Here is a 21,760-nt window from a genome sequence, read left to right as displayed (position 1 = left end):
GTATTATGGATATAAATCTTTTATATATATACAAGATTATATAATAAATCTACTGACCATTATAATCAAACATATGCTATATACTTTTATACATTTTCCACTTTTGACATATACCATTGTAAAAGTTTATGATGATAGCTAGATATATCAAAAATAAATGATTTCGGTTGAAACTTGAGATCGAATCTTTTGGGTTTGAAACGAATATATATAGTTGAACAAGTCAACAAAGTAGATTAATTACTATACTTGAACAAACACTGTACCATTTCATGTAGCATTATTAAAAACAAAATTTATCAAAAAAAGGAAATAGATTGTTCTAATATATCTATTGGAGGCGTGTAAGTAAACGTTCTCTAGAAAACCACTTGCAAACTAAACTACTATGAACACAGATTTGCTAGGGAATTAAACAAACCTTGTAACCATGTCACATATTGGATACTGAAAAATGGAAATAAGTTGTTCCAATAGATGATATTAAATCCGTGCAAGTAAACATTCTCTAGATAACCTCTTTACTAACTACATGCATTTGAACAATATTACAAAACATATATGCATACTTGATGTAATTTGTAAACAATTAACTCATTAAGGAAGTAGTTAAAACGCGTGACACGTGTCACCTATTTAATGGTTTGTTTAGCTTAAAGACTAAGATAAAAACTTTTTTGTAAAATGACTATTTTATATTTTATATTGGTGCTTTCATTTTTATTCGAAACCCCTATCTAAAGTCCCCTGAACCCGAGTTAATAGAGAAAACTTGAAAACCAGAACATGCAAAGCCCGAACTCAACAAACCCAAACCTTAAATGGGCTGGTTATTGGGTCAATTTTTTCCAACAAAAAAACCCCGAACAACCCAGCTTGAAAAACCCGAACATATACCCCAAACATTTATTGTCTACTTTTTTTATAGATTTGTTTTGCTTTAGAGCATTTAATATTAATTTGGAATAAGTTTTAGGACTTTTGAACATTATCATATCATATAAAATTTTTTTAGCACGGTGTTTTGATGATATTTGTTTAGAAAACAATTTTTTTATTTTATTTTACATCTAAACTTGGAAACCGAACAAGCCGAACTGCCCAAACGTTAAACTGGTCGGTTGTCGGGTCACTTTTTCCTAGCCAAAAACCCGAACGACCTGACCAGAAAAACCGACAAACACGCCTAGCCATTTGGATGGTTTCGCCATACAGAACTTGTATAAATTATTTAGAAACATAAAGTGGAACAGTTAAAAAGAATTAGTCATAGACATTGAAATTGGAACACAAAGCATCCCACATCAAACCAATCAGAATGGATAAGAAAGATTGTTTGTCTACATATAATTAGAAGAGAAACCTGGTGTATCCATCATACTCATATTTACTTAATTGTACGTACCAAACAAAGAATATCAAACCATTAGCATACTCAAAACACCTCTATATATACACCACCTTAACCCCCATTGTTACATCTACTTCAACCCAACCATAACTACCACCTCATTGTTTACTAATGGACGGAAAGAAACTCGAATACAAAGGCGCTGAGGCTTTGAAGGAGATTCAGAGGCTAACTACAGAAGCCGATAAAGTGCAACAAGATCTGCTGAAAGGACAAGAAACAAAAGGACCGAATACTTGCAGAAGTACATGACGGGAGTGTCGGTGGATGATGTGTACGAGTTTAAGAAGAAGGTACCGGTTATCACTTATAAAGACATCTATCCTTATATCCAGAGGATAGCTAATGGTGAAGACTCCTCTCTGATTTCGGGTCACACTATAGTGGAGATGTTATGCAGGTCCGTACAGTTGCAGTGACTCTTAATTACTATTACTATAATTATCGTTGTTATTCTTATTATTTGTTTTGTGTTGCAGCTCGGGTACATCTGGTGGAGAGCCGAAGCTAATGCCAACTATTGCAGAGGATCTTGACCGTCGAACTTTCGTCTATAATATGATCATGCCAATAATAAACCAGTTAAGTACTCTCCAAAAGGATATTGTTCCCAAACAAATATCATTTACTAAAATAACTGTATTATCATTCATGACAGGACTTGATGAAGGGAAGGCCATGCTTCTATACTTTGTGAAGGCAGAGATGTCAACTCCTAGCGGTTTACCAGCCCGTGCAGTCCTCACCAGTTTTTACAAAAGCAAGCATTTTAAGGCCCGTTCACGTAACGGTTACAATGATGAAACAAGCCCTGATGAAGCCATTCTGTGCGATGACAGCAACCAAAGCATGTACTGCCAGCTTTTGTCTGGGTTAATCCACCGCCAGCAAGTCCTACGCCTTGGAGCTGTATTTGCATCAGCTTTTTTACGTGCAATCACCTTCCTCGAACGTAACTGGGTTAGTCTGTGCGAAGATATCCGTACAGGCAAACTGAGCCCGATGATTACCGACTCAGGCTGCCGGTTAGCCAAGTCATCCATACTCAAAGATGAGACATTTGGGAGTGATGATGAAGAGATCTCTTTGAATAAGCTTGTTGATCTGGTGCATGTTAAAATCGGTTGCTATTATGAATTGGTGGTCACAACATTTTCTGGTAAGTTTATCTCATCATAACATCTACAGATGGACCATAAAGTAATAAGTAACAAATTCTTTATGTCTTTGAATTCATTCTTTAATGTATCAATCAAACTTTACAAAAAAAAAAAAACAATCATGAGAATATGTTATGTTTTATAAATAAATATACAAGTCTTCATTGATAAACTCACTAAAAATAGTTGTTTTGTGGTCAATTCAGGACTAAACCGATATCGTATTGGAGACGTTCTCCAAGTGACTGGATTTCATAACCAGTTCCGGTTCATCTGCAGGAGGAATGTCATTCTAAGCATTGACAATGACAACACTAGTGAAGAAGATCTGCATAAGAGTGTAATGGCAGCAAAAAGGCTATTAGACCCCTACAATGCTCTACTTGTGGAGTACACTAGCTATGCTGACACGTCATCAGTGCCAGGTCACTATGTCATATACTGGGAGATCAAACATCGCACATCCTCAGTCCTGGATAAGGTCATCTCTCCACTCGGCCCTCAAGTGCTTCAAGATTGCTGTGTTGCAATAGAAGAAGAACTAGATTATACTTACATGCGATGTCGCACCAAGGACAAGTCAATCGGACCACTTGAGATTCGTGTTGTGAAGACTGGCACTTTTGAGTTATTGATGGATTTGTTTATCAAAGGGGGTGCATCTATTAACCAGTATAAGACTCCATTAAGTCAGATGCTGCACTGAAACTGCTTAAGTCTAATGTGAAGGCTTGCGTCTTCAGCCCCCGAGAGATCCGACATGGTTTCCTAAATGAAGTTAGATGTTTAATAATAAATAAGTTCTCTCTCTAGCTAGGGAATGTAATGTGCAAGCTATGACACTTCACCCAGTTTTGTCTAAGCTAATAATAACCATTAGGGAAATCATATCTGTTTTGGATAATGTACTACCATTTACTATAGATCTATGCGAAGTAACAGTCTATTTAAACTTTGCACCTGATTACTAATTAGTCGTATTAATAATATATCATTAGGAAAATCATACTATCTGTTTCAGCTAATCGAACCCAATAATCAGTAGTCGGTCAAAGCCGGTCAAAATCTGTCAATCGTATTAATACAAAATTTATATAGATTTTCTCTTTTTAGGTTATATAATCTGCTATATATTGATGAAGATTACATGGTGAACATAGAACAATCATGATTGAATACAAAAACAGTAGACATAAGTCGAACATAGGAGTATCAATCGGACTTAGATCATCGATAATGCAATGGGAATCATGATACTCATCGGATAACACTGAAACGATCATACCTTGTAGCTGGTAAAGGGATTAGCATAGGGGTGGTACCGAAGGATGGGCATGCTGTTGCCGTGTTCCTATTGATGCCACATCAGCTTGAGGTGACGAGTCATCTTGGCCCGTTCTTTGTCCATTCTCCTAAGACGGTGTCGTCACCCGGCATGAGCACACTGACCGTGTGCTTTTTTCACTAGGCTTTCCGAGAGTTTGAATAACATGCGACAATATTCTTTAAAGTAGCATAAAAACAAAATGCATGGTTTTATGAATAACATTAACAAGCATGCAAATCTTAAATATAACATCGATATATTGCTATAGAAATTATCATTGTAACAAGCCCAAACACGAACATAAATATTTTGATTGAAAACAAGATGGTTCTAAAATATACCCATTCTCAAACGTACATCTTGTAGCTAACTGTAAAATCATAAGCGCGCAACTAACTTCTTGCATCCAAGAACACCAGAAACTATTGATATAATAGCCACTATCACACCTTGTCTAGAGACCCAAAATTCTGTCCATGTCAATGGCTTGTTAACTTGATCTAATACCTTCTTGAAATTTTCATTTAACTCTTCTAAAGATCCATTATTATCGATCACTATGTCTGCTTTTGATCTTTTTAAATCCAAGGGCATTTGGGCGTTTATCCTGTTTTGAGCATCTTGTGCGGATGTTCGGTCTCGGGTCATAAGGCGGTTGAGTTGTGTTTCAGGATCAACCCACACAACAATAGTCGGACGTGTCCAACGGTCCATTTTGGCCTCGAATAGTAAAGGGACATCCAGAATGATGATTCTACAACCCTTCAACCACAATTTTAAAACTTCCCAAAATATGCCATATGAAATGTATGGAGCAAGAAGCCTGCAAAAAAGTTAAGATTTATAGTGATTAAACTTAAGACTAACTTTTACATGAAACTAGTGAATTGAGAAAGGTAACGAGTAAGATTAAAAAAAGTAATTTTTCGTTGGTGTACCTATTAAGAAGCTGGCGTTTAGAAGGATCGCCAAAGACAATCTGAACCAACAATATGGCCTATCGACTTCCCCATTTTCCAGCAATATGTCATCTCCAAAACCTTCTTCCAACCACCAGTACCTTTCTTCAATACATCCTATAATAAGGTGAACCAACAGAATGAATTAACAATTCATATTTCATACTTGAGGTATTTTGTTTGAAGGTATCATTAGTTATATTCACAATAATATTATACAACGTATTTGAAGAGGTAGGTCCCAGCAGAGTCCAGTTGGACCCGCAAGACTCACCTTAAACAGGGACGTCTGCGCAGAGACCAACTGGATCCGCAGGACCAACCATGCTCAGAGACGTGACGTCCTTACGCGCAGTATGCAAGCTGGTCCCGCAGGAAATGCCTCCCATGGTGAAGGACTCCGCCTGTTCCCGCAGCCTCGGATACAAGCCATGAGGGAAGGCCACCCGCGCAGCATGGCTACACGCACTAGGTACTTAGCTCTCGATCATTCAGTGTCACCTGAAGGAATGAGCAAAGCCGGGAGCAATCCCGCACAGAGGCGGGAGGGGGAATACTCCCGCCCAAATAAGCCAGTCTGTATACTGAAGGACCTTTTACTGTACCTGACGAGGTATGGGCGAAAGATCTGATCAGGGATACGACAGCTCACTGATACAGTATGGCGAGCAGCATGCTCCTGTACTGTATCACTATTAAGCCGCTGCCTACTCACCAACTACTGTCATACCACGTGCGTAGCCGGCAGTTGGTGGAAAGGGAATAGTATACAGCAGGCCTGGTCGCTATCAGCCGCTGCCTACCCACCAACTACCAGCAGGGCACGTGCGTAGGCTACTGTTGATGAACAGGAACACTGTTGCAGCCGGCCATACCTCCTTGGAAACCTACCTTCGGCTATAAATACCCCAAATGGTATGATCATCAAAACACAACATATCTTACTACATTATCATCATATTATACCTGATATCTGCTCTAGCAATCTCTTAATATACTTTTATATTTAAAGAGCAATCTAGTCTGATTCTCACGCCGGAGGGTGGTCACAAGGAGGAACCCCCCCCCCCCTTCTCAGTAACGAGCTCACGGTGTCTGTTTTGCAGGTTATCAGAAGAACCATCTTCCAAGGGTCTAACCCCTCGTGGGAAACAGCTATCCAACCCCCAGGTTACCAGTAATCTGTCCGGGGTCCGGTTAGTGTTTCTTCATTGGCGCCATCCGTGTATAAAGCTAGAACTTTATTTTTCTCCAGTTTTTTCAAACTTCTACAAAGATGGTTAGAGAAATTCCGGTAACCATAACCCCTGCTACTAGGGGGAATACCGGCAACACAGTTTTTACAAACACTACCCCGGCTACCGAAGCCGGGGCAAGTGAAGTAAATTTTACGAACACTACCCCACTTACCAAAGCTGGGGCAAGTGCAGTAAATGATCGCCTACTGGGATCCACTGATACCCAGGTTGAGAAACGAAGACTCCCCCGCCAAACTCTCGATGAAGTTAAGGCATGGGCGGAGGCACGACAAAAGGAATTCCAGGCTGAGTTGGACGAACGCTTGCGTTCCGTGCAACAGGCCGACGAATTCGAATACTGGGAGGATGACTCGGAGGAATCCGACTCCGACGCGAACCCTCGCCATAGGGCAAAAGGGAAGCATAAGGAAACGGAATCCCAACCGAAAAGGCATTTTGGACAAGCCTTCAAACCAAAAAGCACAGGTGAAAGTCCACGAGACTTCTCTAAAACGTTCAGACCAAACGTTGCAAATGCAGGAACGTCCAAATTTGCAAGGGACATTGCTGAAGCAATCGCCCCAAAGAGTGCCAAACAAATGCCCAACATAGGCACATATGACGGTATATCCGATCCAGACGATCATTTGAACAGGTTCATAGCGGGGGCAACCGTCAGCAATTGGACGGAACCCACGTGGTGTTACATGTTCCAAATGACGCTGGTTGGGGCTGCTAGAGCATGGTTCGATCGTCTACCGGTCAACCACATCTACGACTGGGCAGACTTCCAACAGAAGTTTAGCCAACACTTCAGCCAGCAACGGAAGTATACCGAGGAGCAATGGACAATCCTCAAATGCATACGAGAGGAAGACGAATCTCTGCCAAACTTCATCACTCGCTTCAACTCAAAGAAGCTAAGTTTGGGAAATATCAGCGAAGATCTTGTTCGCGCTGCCTTCATCCAGGGCGCACATGACCCAGAGCTCATCCGCACCCTAACGGGTAAAGATGGCATGCCATCCACATGGGATGGCATCATGACAGCAGCAAAACGCTATGCGGAAACAAAGAAGCAACTGGGTAGAGATCTCCCACAGAGCACAAACCTCTACACCCAGAGGACGAGAGAAGACAACGTCCTCACCGCCCGACTAAATAAAAAACGAAAGCTAGGCATTTGGCAGTCAAGGGTAAACTTTGACACCTCATCCGGCTTGCAACATCGGTTGGGCGGAAGGGATAATGTACAGTCGCACCGGAACTCCAGATGGACGCCACTCACCAAAAGCGTCACCGAGATATTCGCCACTGAAGAGCTCCCATGGCCAAAACCTCCAATAATCCGACATCGTCACGATGCAGATCGGAGCAAATACTGTGACTTTCACAAGACAAAGGGCCACAACACTGAAGAATGCATAGATGTAAAAGATATGGTCGAAGCATTTGTCAGAGATGGGACGCTCGCGCACCTCGTGGCGTAATAAAGGCTGAGCAGGCGGGTGCGTATAGAACCCCAGCTGGGGAAAACACGAATCAATTCCAGCTTCAAAATCGAGACTAAATGCTACGTAAAGAACGAGATCCCGAACCAGGTGCGTATCGGCTCGATGGCACTCCCATCCCAACAAGGAAGGGAGCTCATTTACACAGTTTGCATGTAAATCAATTCCAATTTGTAAAGAAAAGGCCAAGAGCCACTTCTAATGGAAATGATTCTCTTTAAGAATATCGAAGCTGATGATTTTACATTTATACTTTTCTGGACACTAATATGCCGGTTTTCACCGCATAATTGCGTGAAGTCATTGCATGGGAAGGCGGTCCTACCCGCACGAACCCAATAACGTGGCAAACCTTCACGCAGGTCAGTTGAAGGGGAAAAAGTTCAGCACCCAAAAATGAAAGTGCCGGTCTATCCGCATGAATCATTAAGGAAACTGAATAATAACCTATCAACAACCGCGCGTCGAACGGTTAAAACTATCCAACACTGGTGACGGCATTCGCATTACGTGAAGTCGTTGCGTGGGAAGGCGGTCTTACCCGCACGAACCCAATAACGTGGCAAACCTTCACGCAGGTCAGTTGAAGGAGAAGAGTTCAATTATCCCATTAAATGAAAGTGCCGGTCTATCCGCATGAATCATGAAAGGAAAATGAACACTAACCTATCGACAACCGCGCGTCGAACGGTTCAAAACAAAATTCTTAAAAAGGATAAGGAAAACCTACACGCAGGTCAGATAAGGGTAAAGTTTTGCCATCCTACTAAGTGCAAGTGACGGTTCTACCCGCACAATCACGAAAGAGGAAGCAAAACTTCACACCTATTATCAACCACGTTCAAAGGTTAACTTATCCTCAAAGGATGAGGAAAACCTACACGCAGGTCAGATAAGGGTAAAGTTTTGCCATCCTACTAAGTGCAAGTGACGGTTCTACCCGCACAATCACGAAAGAGGAAGCAAAACTTCACACCTATTATCAACCACGTTCAAAGGTTAACTTATCAAAAGGTAAGAAAAACCTACACGCAGGTCAGATAAAAGTTAAAGTTTAGCCATCTTACCAAGTGCAAGTGACGGTTCTACCCGCACAATCACGAAGGAGGAAGCGAAACTTTAACCCACTATCAACCACGTTCAAAGGTTCTTATTCTAAACACTTGGAAAATTGCTAATTTAAACTAAGTATGCAAGTCATAAGTTTATAAAGCAAGGAACCCAAAGAAGGAAATAACAATCTTATACGCAAAAAGATTAATATTTCAAGAATATATTACAAGAATGGCCGGGTAACTACCCGCCTAAAAGAAAAAAAAAAAAAAACTATACAAGTCTTAGCAATGGGAAGGGATCTTCAGGATCAAGCTTCAGGGCCGCTTCCACTTGGACCCGCTCCGTCAGAAGAACGGGGTGGTTCGAGGAACGCTTTGAGGACAGCTAACCCATTATCAGCAGCAGCTACTTCGTCCACCTTCTCCACCACTGGATGCGGGAAGGCGGCGTATTGGTTTAATGCTTGGTCATAAATGGCTTCGGTATGTACATTGAACAAAGGGAAGTTGGAAGGCGGGACGCCTTTCTCAACAAACCCTAGACCAAGCAAGAAGCCGGCCTTTTCCCCATCCTCATGAGAAGCGTTGAGGGCTGCGGTCATAGCATCATCGTAAGAGGTCTCTGAAAAGACCCGACGCACAACCTACAAAGAAAACACAAGTATTAGAACCTTTTCTTACAAAAGGAAAGCGGGAAGATAAATCTAAACATACCTGAGGCAACGCTTCTCGAAGAAGCCATTGGAGGGCAGCTTGAGCTTCGTTATGGGCGCGTTCGGCTTCGCTCTTGTTAAGGTTGGCAAGTAAAACTTCCTTTGCGGCAGCCTCTTCGACGCCCTTAAGCTTCCGCTGCGTCTGGTCAAGCACCCCCCTCTGGTCCAGAATTTCCTGGAGTTTCTTGGCATCTTCCATTGCCAAGGCATCATGAGCGCGTTGGAGAGCCTCTAATTTAGCCTTGAGCTCCTCATTCTCCACACGCAAAGGCTCAGCAACGGCTTCAGCCTTGGCAGCCCTCTCGGTTGCGTTTCGCGCAGTCTCCCTGGCCAGCCGAAGCTGTTCATTCACAGCTTGGGCAGCCTTGGAGCGGGCCTCGAGTCGCGCTTGAACTTCAACCTCGAGGGCCTTGAAGGCCTTCTCCTTGTCGGCGGCAGCTGCCGCCAGCTGTTGGTTCTCCTCCCGAAGAGCACGCGCCTCAGATATGTCCTTGGCGTGAGCTGCTTTCAACTTGTCGTTTTCACGACAAAGCAGCTCGACGCGCGGCTGCATCCGGGCCTGGAGAACCCGAAGCTCATTAGTTAGCCTACCCTCCTGGTAGCTAACCATGGCTTCCCCCAACGCACCCGGAGGAGTAGCGTGGCGAGCCCAGTCCACGCACTCCACAGGTGTGCGAAGGGTTGTTCCTCGGCGTATGTTCCATCGAGGAACATACACTTCATTGGAATCCGACACTGCAAAAGAAACAAAAGCAGTAAGGAAAAAATGATACAAAACATAAGGGAAAAAGAAAGGAACCCTACGCACCTGTAGGGTCAATGACAGGCCGATAGCCGCCAAACCCATCACCTGAACCTAAAGGAAATCCATCCAACAGGTCAGGCAGACGGGAAGGTGGCAAAGATCGGCGTAAAGCCCTGCGCGTACCTGATGGTCCGGCCATCGGTGCCGGTGGCGCGGGCATGGTGGCAGCCGCAGTGGTCGCCGTTGTGGTCGCCGCCGTGGTCGCCGCCTTGTAAGCAGCAGCTGTAACACCCCGACCAAAGGCGGATTATACATCGGGGCGCCACATATTGTTTCATTACTCGTGACACTATTGGGTGTCAATATTTAATAAATATATTCATTCACGCATGCGCAACGTATACATAAGATATAAATAAACCAACTTAAATCAATATATTATAAATCAAAATATTCGAACAGCAATAACTTGTCTTGATACATTTTAATCTAGGTCCAAAAGTAAAAACGTCCTATGTGTCCACAAGCTCCAAAACAGCTACTGCAAACCTGAACATGTGTTAAAATAAACGTCAAACACTTGCGTGTTGGTGAGAAATCAAGTTTAATACAATACATAGATAGCAATAAATCTGCGCGCAACACGTGTATGTCTGGTGTTTAACAAGGGTGCAATCAGATTGTGATCAAGCCTAGATAGATCATAGCTCATAGTTCATAGTTCAATCCGTGCTCCCAATTGAGCACAAAAACGAGAAAACATTTGTGCAAGTGTAAAACAAGAAAACCGTAAACGATAGGTCTCCCGTGTTCATCTAATGGATCCATGAAAACTGCGGAATAGGCCGAACAAAGCGGTTAATGATACACACATACAAATAAACAGCCAAGTAAACGTCCTCAACACATGGGATACTGCGCGACTAAAGTTCATAAACAAGTTTAAGACTAAGTTTGTATGAACACATGAACATCCCAAAACATTAAAAATAAAAAGGGATTAGATACGAGATAACTCACTTGATAAAGATGCGATGATAGATATGCAAGAATCAACTCTTAAACAAGCAAAGTTAACCTATAATTAAAGATTATTGTTTTAACGATCTGTTTTAAGTCTTGATTATAAGTTAGCATAATTAATAAGTAAACTATTATATATAATATATATATTACCGGAAAAGCAGGGCGGAACAGGAAGGAAGACGGAGGCAGAGAGGGAGGCGGCAGAGAGAGCAAGGAGAACAGGAGAGATTAAGTGTTTGTGTGTGTAGTGTTAAGAAAATAATGTTATTATTTATAGAGAAACCCTAGGAGACATAAATCCAGAAAAAGGGGAAAAGATTCCAAGACAAACAGAACAAGACAAAACAAAAGATAACAAAAGATATGGCAGCTGCAGGGGGCAAGATAAAGCTGTCAGCGAACAGTAAAAAGGCATGGGCAGTTCAGATAAAGGTACTGGTCAAGCATGGCAAAGGCAGATCTCAAAAGATTATGTCAGCCACTTTTTCTACCAACCAATGGGGTTGGTACGCATGCTGCGCCGAAAGTAACTATTCAGACATTAGATAGGTTAGTGTCAACAGCTCAGAAGATAAGACAACACAAAAGCAACGGCTAGATTCAACGGAAGGAAACTCAGGGTTCAGCGCGAGAAGGCTAAGGCGCGAAGGCAGACACAGAAGGTCAAGAGGAGGCAGACAAAAACAACCTTAACGCGTCGCGGAAAGAACTACATTCCATGCGCACTGCGGGAAGAATCACATCCTTAGCGCACTGCGAGAAGAACCTAGAATTCAAAGCGCATTGCGGGAAGAACATTCTTAGCGCGCTGCGTGAAGAACCTAGAATTCAAAGCGCATTGCGGGAAGAACATTCTTAGCGCGCTGCGAGAAGAGTTCTCTTCACGCATCGCAGGAACAAGATGTCTTCACGCAGGCTTCCGTGTAAGGAGTCTGGCGCGTGGAGCTGCGCAGACAACCTTAGGCGGGAAGGAACAAAGGACAAGCAAAGAGTTAGAAGGGAAACAAGGCTTAAGGGCGGGACGGCGACAAGAGGGAAAAGAAGGCGGAAAGAGAGGAGAGGGACGGGACGGCGGAAAGAAAAAGAGAGAGAAAGAGGCGGGAAGGAAATATATATTATTATTATTAAAAGTAAAATATAAGTATAAATAAATATTAAATCATAAAAGAAAGAGATCGGATCGGAGAAACGGGTACCTGGGTCGGGTCGGATCGGGGCAGATGTCACAGTCTCCCCTACTTTAAGAAATTTCGTCCCGAAATTTATCTCGAAGTAGGTTGCGCAGAGAACAGGTGCGGGTACTTGATCTTCATTTGATCTTCCCTTTCCCATGTAAACTCGGCTCCGCGCTTGGACTCCCAGCGAACTTTCACGATAGGGATACGACTGCGCTTGGTTTGCTTAACCTCGCGATCCATAATCTCAACAGGCTTCTCAACAAAATGCATAGTTTCATCAACTTGAACTTCATCAAGTGGAATGTGAAGGTTCTCGTCAGCTAAACACTTCTTGAGATTGGATACATGGAACGTTGGATGCACATTACTGAGAGCGGGCGGCAGGTCTAGTCTGTAGGCAACTTTTCCTACACGCGCGAGAATCTTGAATGGTCCAACATATCGAGGAGCAAGCTTACCTTTCTTCCCAAAGCGGACGACACCTTTCCAAGGCGACACTTTGAGGAGAACAAGATCATCAACTTGAAATTCGAGAGGCTTTCGCCTGCGATCTGCGTAACTCTTCTGTCGGCTTCGGGCAGTCAGCAGATGATCACGGATCTTGGCGATTTTATCGGTTGTCTCTTGAACAAGTTCGGGTCCTGTGATTTGAGTTTCACCCACTTCGCTCCAACAGATCGGGGAGCGGCACTTACGACCGTAAAGTGCCTCAAATGGGGCCATACCGATACTGGAATGATAGCTGTTATTATAAGAAAACTCGATCAGAGGCAGGTGTGAATCCCAATTACCTCCAAAATCAAGAACACAAGATCGGAGCATATCCTCAAGAGTTTGAATAGTTCGCTCAGACTGACCGTCAGTCTGGGGATGATATGCCGTACTCATGTCCAAGCGAGTTCCTAGCGCAGATTGGAGAGATTTCCAAAAGCGAGATATAAAACGGCCATCGCGATCGGATATGATGCTCAAAGGAGTACCATGGCGGCAGACGATTTCCTTGACATAAAGCTGCGCGAGGTGCTCAACACGGTAGTTTTCACGAATGGGCAGAAAGTGAGCAGACTTAGTCAAACGATCCACTATTACCCAAATGCTATCATGTTTGCTTGCTGTCAAAGGTAACTTGGTAATAAAGTCCATCGCTACACATTCCCATTTCCACGTAGGAATTTCAGGTTGTTCGAGCAAACCAGATGGGCGTTGGTGTTCAGTTTTCACTTTAGAACAAGTCAGACATTTAGCTACGAACACAGCAATATCCTTCTTCATACCGGGCCACCAATAAGTAATGCGCAAATCCTTGTACATCTTATCAGCGCCGGGATGAATAGAATACCGAGATTTGTGCGCTTCACTCAGGATATCAGCGCGAAGATTCTCATCAAAGGGAATCCAGATGCGATTTAGATAGCAGAGAATTCCACTCAGATTAGGCACAAAATGCGCTTCCGCGCCACACGCTAACTCGGCGCGAAGGTTACCATTACTGATGGATGCGCGCTGCGCGTCACGAATACGCGATTCAAGGTTGCTTTGAATCGGCGCGAAGTGAAGCTGGGTGCGCGGCAAGATACAGTTAAGCTGGCAGGGTTTTCGGCTGAGCGCATCGGCTACCACATTAGCCTTACCAGGATGATACCGGATCTCACAATCGTAATCGCTGATGAGTTCGTTCCATCGGCGTTGCCTCATGTTAAGTTCCTTTTGATCAAAGATATGCTGAAGGCTTTTATGGTCAGTGTAAAGGATACACTTAGTGCCATAAAGGTAGTGTCTCCAGATCTTCAAGGCAAAAACAACTGCACCAAGTTCGAGGTCGTGAGTTGTATAATTCTTTTCATGAACCTTAAGTTGCCTTGATGCGTAAGCGATAACCTTGCCTCGTTGCATAAGAACACAACCGAGACCTTGGTTGGATGCATCGCAATACACGACAAAATCATCATTACCCTCAGGTAGCGCAAGAACAGGAGCTTCACACAACAGACGCTTGAGCGTCAGAAAGGCTTCTTCTTGCTTCGAGCCCCAAATATATGGTTTACCTTTGTGCGTTAGAGCTGTTAAAGGCAAAGCGATCTTCGAGAAGTTCGAAATGAAGCGCCGGTAATAACCAGCTAAGCCCAGAAAGGAACGGATCTCAGAAGGAGAGGATGGCGTAATCCAGTTCTTGATTGCTTCAATCTTGGATGGGTCGACATGAATACCCATCTTGTTTACAACATGACCAAGAAACTGTACTTCATCAGACCAAAATTCACACTTGGAAAGCTTAGCATAGAGTTGCTCAGCTCTAAGCTTTTGCAGCACCAACCGAAGATGTTGCTCGTGCTCGGCCTTGGTCTTAGAATATACCAGAACATCATCGATAAACACAATCACGAATTTATCCAAGAAAGGCCTACACACCCGATTCATTAGATCCATGAAAACGGCGGGTGCGTTGGTTAAACCGAAGGACATGACCAAGAATTCAAAATGGCCATAACGAGTTCGAAAAGCAGTCTTCGGAACATCTTCATCGCGGATGCGCAACTGGTGATAGCCAGAGCGGAGATCAATCTTCGAGAAACAAGAGGCACCTTGGAGTTGATCAAAGAGGTCGTCAATACGTGGTAAAGGATACCGGTTTTTAATGGTGAGTTTGTTCAACTCGCGGTAATCAATACACATGCGAAACGATCCATCTTTCTTTTTAACGAACAACACCGGAGCACCCCAGGGCGAAGAGCTAGGGCGGATGAATCCTTTAGCTGTCAACTCTTGAAGTTGGCTTGCCAATTCTTGCATTTCAGCGGGTGCAAGACGATAAGGAGATTTAGCTACGGGGGAAGCACCAGGGACAAGATCAATACGGAACTCGACTTCACGAGCGGGAGGGATACCAGGAAGATCATCAGGAAAAACTTCAGGAAAATCACGCACAACAGGGATATCGCGAAGCTTCTTTTCTTCAGCAGGTTTAACCACATGGGCTAGAAATGCAATACACTTCTTCCGCATGAGTCTTTGGGCTTCGGCGCAAGACATAAGTTTAAGACCACTGGAGGGTTTTTCGCCGTAAATATGAAGATCACCATCTTCTCGAGGAATGCGAATTAACTTCTTGGCGCAAATAACTTCGGCGCGATTCTTCGAAAGCCAGTCCATACCAATAATAACATCAAAGCTTCCAAGAGGCATGGGGATGAGGTCGATCAGAAAATCGTTTTCGTTAAGGTTAAGTGTGCAATCTTTAATCACAGAGTTTATTAAAATAGTTTCACCGTTAGCCAATTCAACTGAAAAATCTTCTTTTAAATCGTTGCGCGGTCGCGCAAGCTTCTGCTCAAACGCGCGAGAGATAAAACTTCGATCGGCGCCAGTATCAAAAAGTACAGAGGCATAAAATCCGTTAAGTAAAAATGTACCATTAACTACGTCATTATTCGCTTGCGCTTGGTGCGCGGTTATGTTAAAAGCTCGTCCGCGCGTCACTTGGTTCGAAATCTGGTTCACCGGATTCGCTTGTGTGATTTGCACTTGTAGTCTCGGGCACGCGTTCCGGAAATGACTGGGATCACCGCAGTTATAGCACGACCTGGGTCGTGGGTTTTGGTAGGTTGGTTGTGGATTCTGCGGGTAGACTGGTGGTGTTGGCGCAATTGGGTTGGCGGGGGGGACTCTACAGTATTCGGCTGAGTGACCAACGCGGCCACATCGGTTACATTGTCGACATGGGACTTGAGGTGGGTGGTGGAGTCTACAGGTTGGGCAAAAGGGTTGATTTCCTGTGTAAGGTTTCTTAGGTGGCGGGGCAGGGAGTGCGGGATTGGTTAAGGCATAGTTGTGGACTATAGGGGGAGTTGGGTAGACTGATAGTGGGTTAGGCGTGTAAACTGGAGGTTGATAAATGGGTTGTTGGGTAATGGGCGGGTTGGTAAGCGCATAGGCCTTGCGCCTGCGCTTGAGGTTGTTACGGTTTGAGGGTTCAGGTTTGGTTTCTGTTGGTTCAGGGGCAGTCTTGGTGGGTTTAGTCTTCTCAGATCCCCGCAGGAACAGGGTTCCTGCTCTGACATGGTTGTCGCTGAGCACAGCGGCCAACTCGATGGCGTCAGAGAGGGTTACTGGGTTTCTGGCCCATACAGAATCTTGAATTTCCATGGGGAGACCCCCAAGGAATTTCTCGATTGCTCGGCGGGAAGGGGTAACAAGGTGAGGGACAAGTAAGCTTAGTTCGTGGAAGCGCGTCGCGTACTCGCGCGCTTCACCGTTGTATTGCTTCAAGTTCCAAAATTCCTCCTCCAGGCGCTTAACTTCGTTGGGAGGGCAGAATTCTCGCGTAAGAATTTCCTTGAATTCCTCCCATGTCATGCTAGAAGCAGCCTCTGCGCCACGCGCATGAGCTACTCCATTCCATATTACAGACCTACCCGCATCATACCCAAAGACCAAGCAGGAAACTCGGGCATTTCTGCAAGTGACAAGGACTTCCCATGGAAAACCTTACAAAACCCTTTTCAAAACCCTTTGCTTAAGTCCAAAAGTTCACCTCACTTTATTAAACACGCATGAGAAGAACATTGGACTGGGGGGACTTGAAGAGGTAGGTCCCAGCAGAGTCCAGTTGGACCCGCAAGACTCACCTTAAACAGGGACGTCTGCGCAGAGACCAACTGGATCCGCAGGACCAACCATGCTCAGAGACGTGACGTCCTTACGCGCAGTATGCAAGCTGGTCCCGCAGGAAATGCCTCCCATGGTGAAGGACTCCGCCTGTTCCCGCAGCCTCGGATACAAGCCATGAGGGAAGGCCACCCGCGCAGCATGGCTACACGCACTAGGTACTTAGCTCTCGATCATTCAGTGTCACCTGAAGGAATGAGCAAAGCCGGGAGCAATCCCGCACAGAGGCGGGAGGGGGAATACTCCCGCCCAAATAAGCCAGTCTGTATACTGAAGGACCTTTTACTGTACCTGACGAGGTATGGGCGAAAGATCTGATCAGGGATACGACAGCTCACTGATACAGTATGGCGAGCAGCATGCTCCTGTACTGTATCACTATTAAGCCGCTGCCTACTCACCAACTACTGTCATACCACGTGCGTAGCCGGCAGTTGGTGGAAAGGGAATAGTATACAGCAGGCCTGGTCGCTATCAGCCGCTGCCTACCCACCAACTACCAGCAGGGCACGTGCGTAGGCTACTGTTGATGAACAGGAACACTGTTGCAGCCGGCCATACCTCCTTGGAAACCTACCTTCGGCTATAAATACCCCAAATGGTATGATCATCAAAATACAACATATCTTACTACATTATCATCATATTATACCTGATATCTGCTCTAGCAATCTCTTAATATACTTTTATATTTAAAGAGCAATCTAGTCTGATTCTCACGCCGGAGGGTGGTCACAAGGAGGAACCCCCCCCCCCTTCTCAGTGACGAGCTCACGGTGTCTGTTTTGCAGGTTATCAGAAGAACCATCTTCCAAGGGTCTAACCCCTCGTGGGAAACAGCTATCCAACCCCCAGGTTACCAGTAATCTGTCCGGGGTCCGGTTAGTGTTTCTTCAGTATTGTATTGTATTGTATAGATATAAGAGTGAAACCATAGTCCAAAGGTATTGTATTGTGTGAGAGAAATAGAAATCTATTCTTACTCGGGCAACAACATCTGCGTCAACAACGGGAAAGCCATTAGCTTTAAAGAGATTGGAAACAGTACTCTTTCCTGTTGCTATTCCACCTGTCAGTCCTATTATCCTCATCAGTTTTGTGACTGCAAGTCATTCATTAATCAGAGGTGTGGTTGATAACAATTACCTACTAATAACCAACCAATAATAGTAACCAACCACTAGAAGTTCATCATCGATTAGTTCACCGAATTATTCATACCTCGGTTTTATAAAAAAAAACCCTAGTCAAAATGGCTGAACTCAACTATTTATTAATTAAAACCAATATTAATATACTAACTAATGTTAGTTAATAATACTGATTATTAATACTAATAGTAATTAGTTATTAATAAATGACTTTTTTAATAATTAAAATAATACAAATTATTTTTTAACAATTAATAATGTCTTTTCTAAAAAATAAAGTAAAAGTAAAAAAACAATACAATAAATATAAAAGGAAAAATGAGACTAAGTTGTCAATTAATCAGATCGTACAGTACTGTCACTATTCACATTTGCCATTTGAAATGACGGATGTCAAGAAGGCACCTGTCATTTCAAATGGTAAATGTTTGTCAAAAGGTATTTTGACATATAGGGGGAAGCTACTTTGGGAATGGTGAACCGCCAGTCAAATTGGCGGATTAGAGAAACTGACATCCGTCATTTCAAATGACGGAACACATAAAAAATGTATCAGATCCGCCATTTCAAATGGCGGAACACCAAATAATTGTCCATCTCACTAGACAAGAACTGACAATGTCTATATTTAATCTGAGATCCGATTTCAAATGATGGAAGTTCTACAAACCATCTTCACCATTTCTCTCTCCTATAAACCATTTCACTCTTATATAATTTCCCATTTCAAAATAATTTTCTACATACAACATAGCCTAAGGGTGGATGGGGTGGTTATCCTTTTAACTAGTTGAGATTTTTAAAAAGTAAAACAAAATATTAATACATGACTTTAATAGTTAGCATTTTTCATCCCTAACCATCAATTATCATTTGGCCATACAGAATATATCGGCTAGATTATGCAAAAGTTCATTATATCGGCATGACGTAAAATAAGCCAAGTAGCATATGCTAAAAAAGATCATCTGGTTGTTTCTAATCATCCCATTAGCTTTTAATCATAAAATAGGTAGTAGCTAGATATCAACATCATTGCTGCTATGGGTGTTTAAAAGACCGTGTCTACCACTGGGTCACCAGCCCCACGACAAATGGATTTAGAGGTTAAAGTAGAAGAATAAACTTTTTGTACACATTTAATGGACGATATTAACGTAAAATGGTATTTGGTGATAAATAACGACTCGATGTTGGCCAAATGTCCCAGAATGTAGTGAATCGATATTAAACGGGTCAGTCTAAACTGTAACGGGTCTAGCGTGCCAAAATTAGTGAGCTAATGGGCAAAATATAGACAACTGAAATGAAACAGTTATTGCCGAGTGAAGAAACACCAGTCGAACCCCGACAGATTACGAGTAACCTGAGGGTTAGATAGACGTTTCCCACGAGGGGTTAATTCCGGCAAGATGGTTCTTCCGATAACCTGCAAAACAGACACCGTGAGCTCGTCACTAAGAAAGGGGGGGGGGTTCCTCCTTGTGACCACCCTCCGGCGTGAGAATCAGTCTATATTACTCTTTGAATATAAAAGTATATTATTAATGCTAGAGCAGTTATCAGGTAAATTATACAAGATATTAGATGATGAAATGATAATACCATTTGATGTCTTTTATAGCCGAAGGTGGGTTTCCAAGGAGGTTTAGCCGGCCTACTACTCTGCCAACTGTGGCCTACACACGTGCTCTGCTGGTAATTGGTGGATAGGCAGCGGCTGACAGTGACCAGGCGTGCTGTTCACTTTTCCTTTTCCACCAACTACAGGCTAGGCACGTGGTATGGCAGGAGTTGGTGAGCAGGTGGCGGCTATTGGTCACAGTGCTGTGGCGTGTTGTCTGCCATGCTGCTGTCAGTGAGCTGTCGTATCGTTGGTCAGATCTTTTGTCCATACCTCGTCAGGTATCACACAAAAGATCCTCCATTATTATACGGACTGGCTCATTTAGGCGGGAGTTTTCCCCCTCCCGCCTTTATGCGGGAATGTTCCCGGCTTTGCTCATTCCTTCTTCAGGTGACTACTGAATTATTACGAGTTTGAGCCTTATGCGTGTAGCCATGCTGCGCGGGTGGCCAGTCCCTAATGGCGGGTATCCGCACCTGCGGGAACAGGCGGATACTTGGAAACCATAGGGAGGCATTTCCTGCGGGACCAGCTTGCGTACCGCATGTGAGGTCGTCACAACTCTGAGCGTGGTGGGTCCTGCGGGTTTGGTAGGTCGCGGCGCAGACGTCCCTATGGTGAAGTCTGCGGGTTCAACTGCGCAGACGTCCGTTTAAGGAGTCTTGCGTGTTCAACTGCGCAGACGTCTCCTTTTAAGGGAGTCTTGCGGGTCCTAACCACCTCTGCTGGGACCTACCTCTTCACCGAGTCTATGTCTTATATTGAGTTCAAAGCTTTAAATTCAGAATTCAGAACCATACAAAACAATATCATTAAAAACTTGACGGGTGGTTATGGTGGTTTAGTATTTCTATGCCTACATGTTGGTTGGATCGATAGCCGAATACACACATATAAATCAAGTAGTAATTACACATTATACTAAAAGTTATAAATGAAATTCATGGTGAGACAGAGGCTTCATTGCGTTACGTAATAAATATTCTGTTTTTCTAAACGATTTGGAAATAGAACATAAAAAAAATAAAATTAAAATGAAACAATAGATGCATGATGAATTACGACCAATCCATCATCACTTAATGATAGATTCGGAGTGATTAAGCAAAAGTAATGACTCTGTATAGGAAGTCACCCATACCATAAATCCCTAGACCACTAGTGTGTTTTGTGTAGGGTTCATGTAAAGCCTAAACGAGTAATGAATGAATCAGAAGAAGAGAAGAAACCTGTCGAGGGCTGGAGTGGTGGTGACGGACGACGGATGGAGGTTGTGACCGGAAACAGAGAGCAGGGATGGAGATCTAGGGGGTGTTTGGCCCGACTCTTGTGATTATATTTAACTTATAGCTTAGTGTTTGAATTAGCTTATATTCTAAAAAGTTGATTATACGTTTTAATATGTCTTAATATGCTGTTAAATTCATCATTCTTTAATTTATTATAGTAATAAGTTGCTTCAATATTATTAATCCATCATTATTTGAAGACGAATAAGTAATTTACCTCTAAACAAATAAGCTTCTTCATATTAGCATATATAAGTAAAATATAACATTAGAAGGAAAGAAAAGAAAGTTTGATGATAAATAGAAACAACGAATGTATAAGTCCTATAGTTTCACTTCCAACGTAGTAATTCATTCACTAGTGCATATGATTATTGTGCCACTAAGAGATTTCACACGAATCCTACCTCTTAATCAACATTTAAATCTAGACCAAGATTTGTCTTGAACGCTTGTTTGATCTCGTGAACTAGTACCCGTTCGCTTACCACCTATAAATGTAATAGCACTAAACATGATTTTGATTTTAAGAATAAAATAATAATGCGAGTCATGCTACAATGCATAATAACATAATATAGTTGAGTTGACAACGACCAGTCAAAAGTCCACACAACCAAAATAATATTAAAAATAAACACATGTGTCTAGAAAGTATGACCATGAAATATTAACGTATCGCTCATCAAATTTGACTAAACATAA

At 43.1% G+C, this 21,760-nt stretch overlaps 2 pseudogenes across 2 annotated transcripts; one reads left to right on the top strand and one right to left on the bottom strand.

The window, feature by feature from the left end:
• The first annotated feature begins 1,522 nt into the window (after positions 1-1,522).
• On the top strand, positions 1,523-3,347 carry LOC143631357 (putative indole-3-acetic acid-amido synthetase GH3.9 pseudogene; annotated as a pseudogene). Its single transcript, XR_013153338.1, has 3 exons — positions 1,523-1,811; positions 1,891-2,570; positions 2,778-3,347. The product of XR_013153338.1 is annotated as a putative indole-3-acetic acid-amido synthetase GH3.9 pseudogene (transcript).
• Positions 3,348-4,259: 912 nt separating this feature from the next.
• On the bottom strand, positions 4,260-18,091 carry LOC143631298 (dephospho-CoA kinase-like; annotated as a pseudogene). The gene is made up of 3 exons (XR_013153325.1): positions 17,972-18,091; positions 4,837-4,974; positions 4,260-4,721 (listed from the first exon to the last, which is right to left on the bottom strand). The product of XR_013153325.1 is annotated as a dephospho-CoA kinase-like (transcript).
• Between the last annotated feature and the right edge of the window lie 3,669 nt (positions 18,092-21,760).

This window comes from Bidens hawaiensis, unplaced genomic scaffold, assembly GCF_021521415.1.
Source record: "Bidens hawaiensis isolate Kalapana, Puna unplaced genomic scaffold, B.hawaiensis_p1.1 tig00006061_1, whole genome shotgun sequence".
NCBI classification, from domain to species: Eukaryota; Viridiplantae; Streptophyta; class Magnoliopsida; order Asterales; family Asteraceae; genus Bidens; species Bidens hawaiensis.
This window is presented reverse-complemented; position numbering and strand designations above follow the sequence as displayed.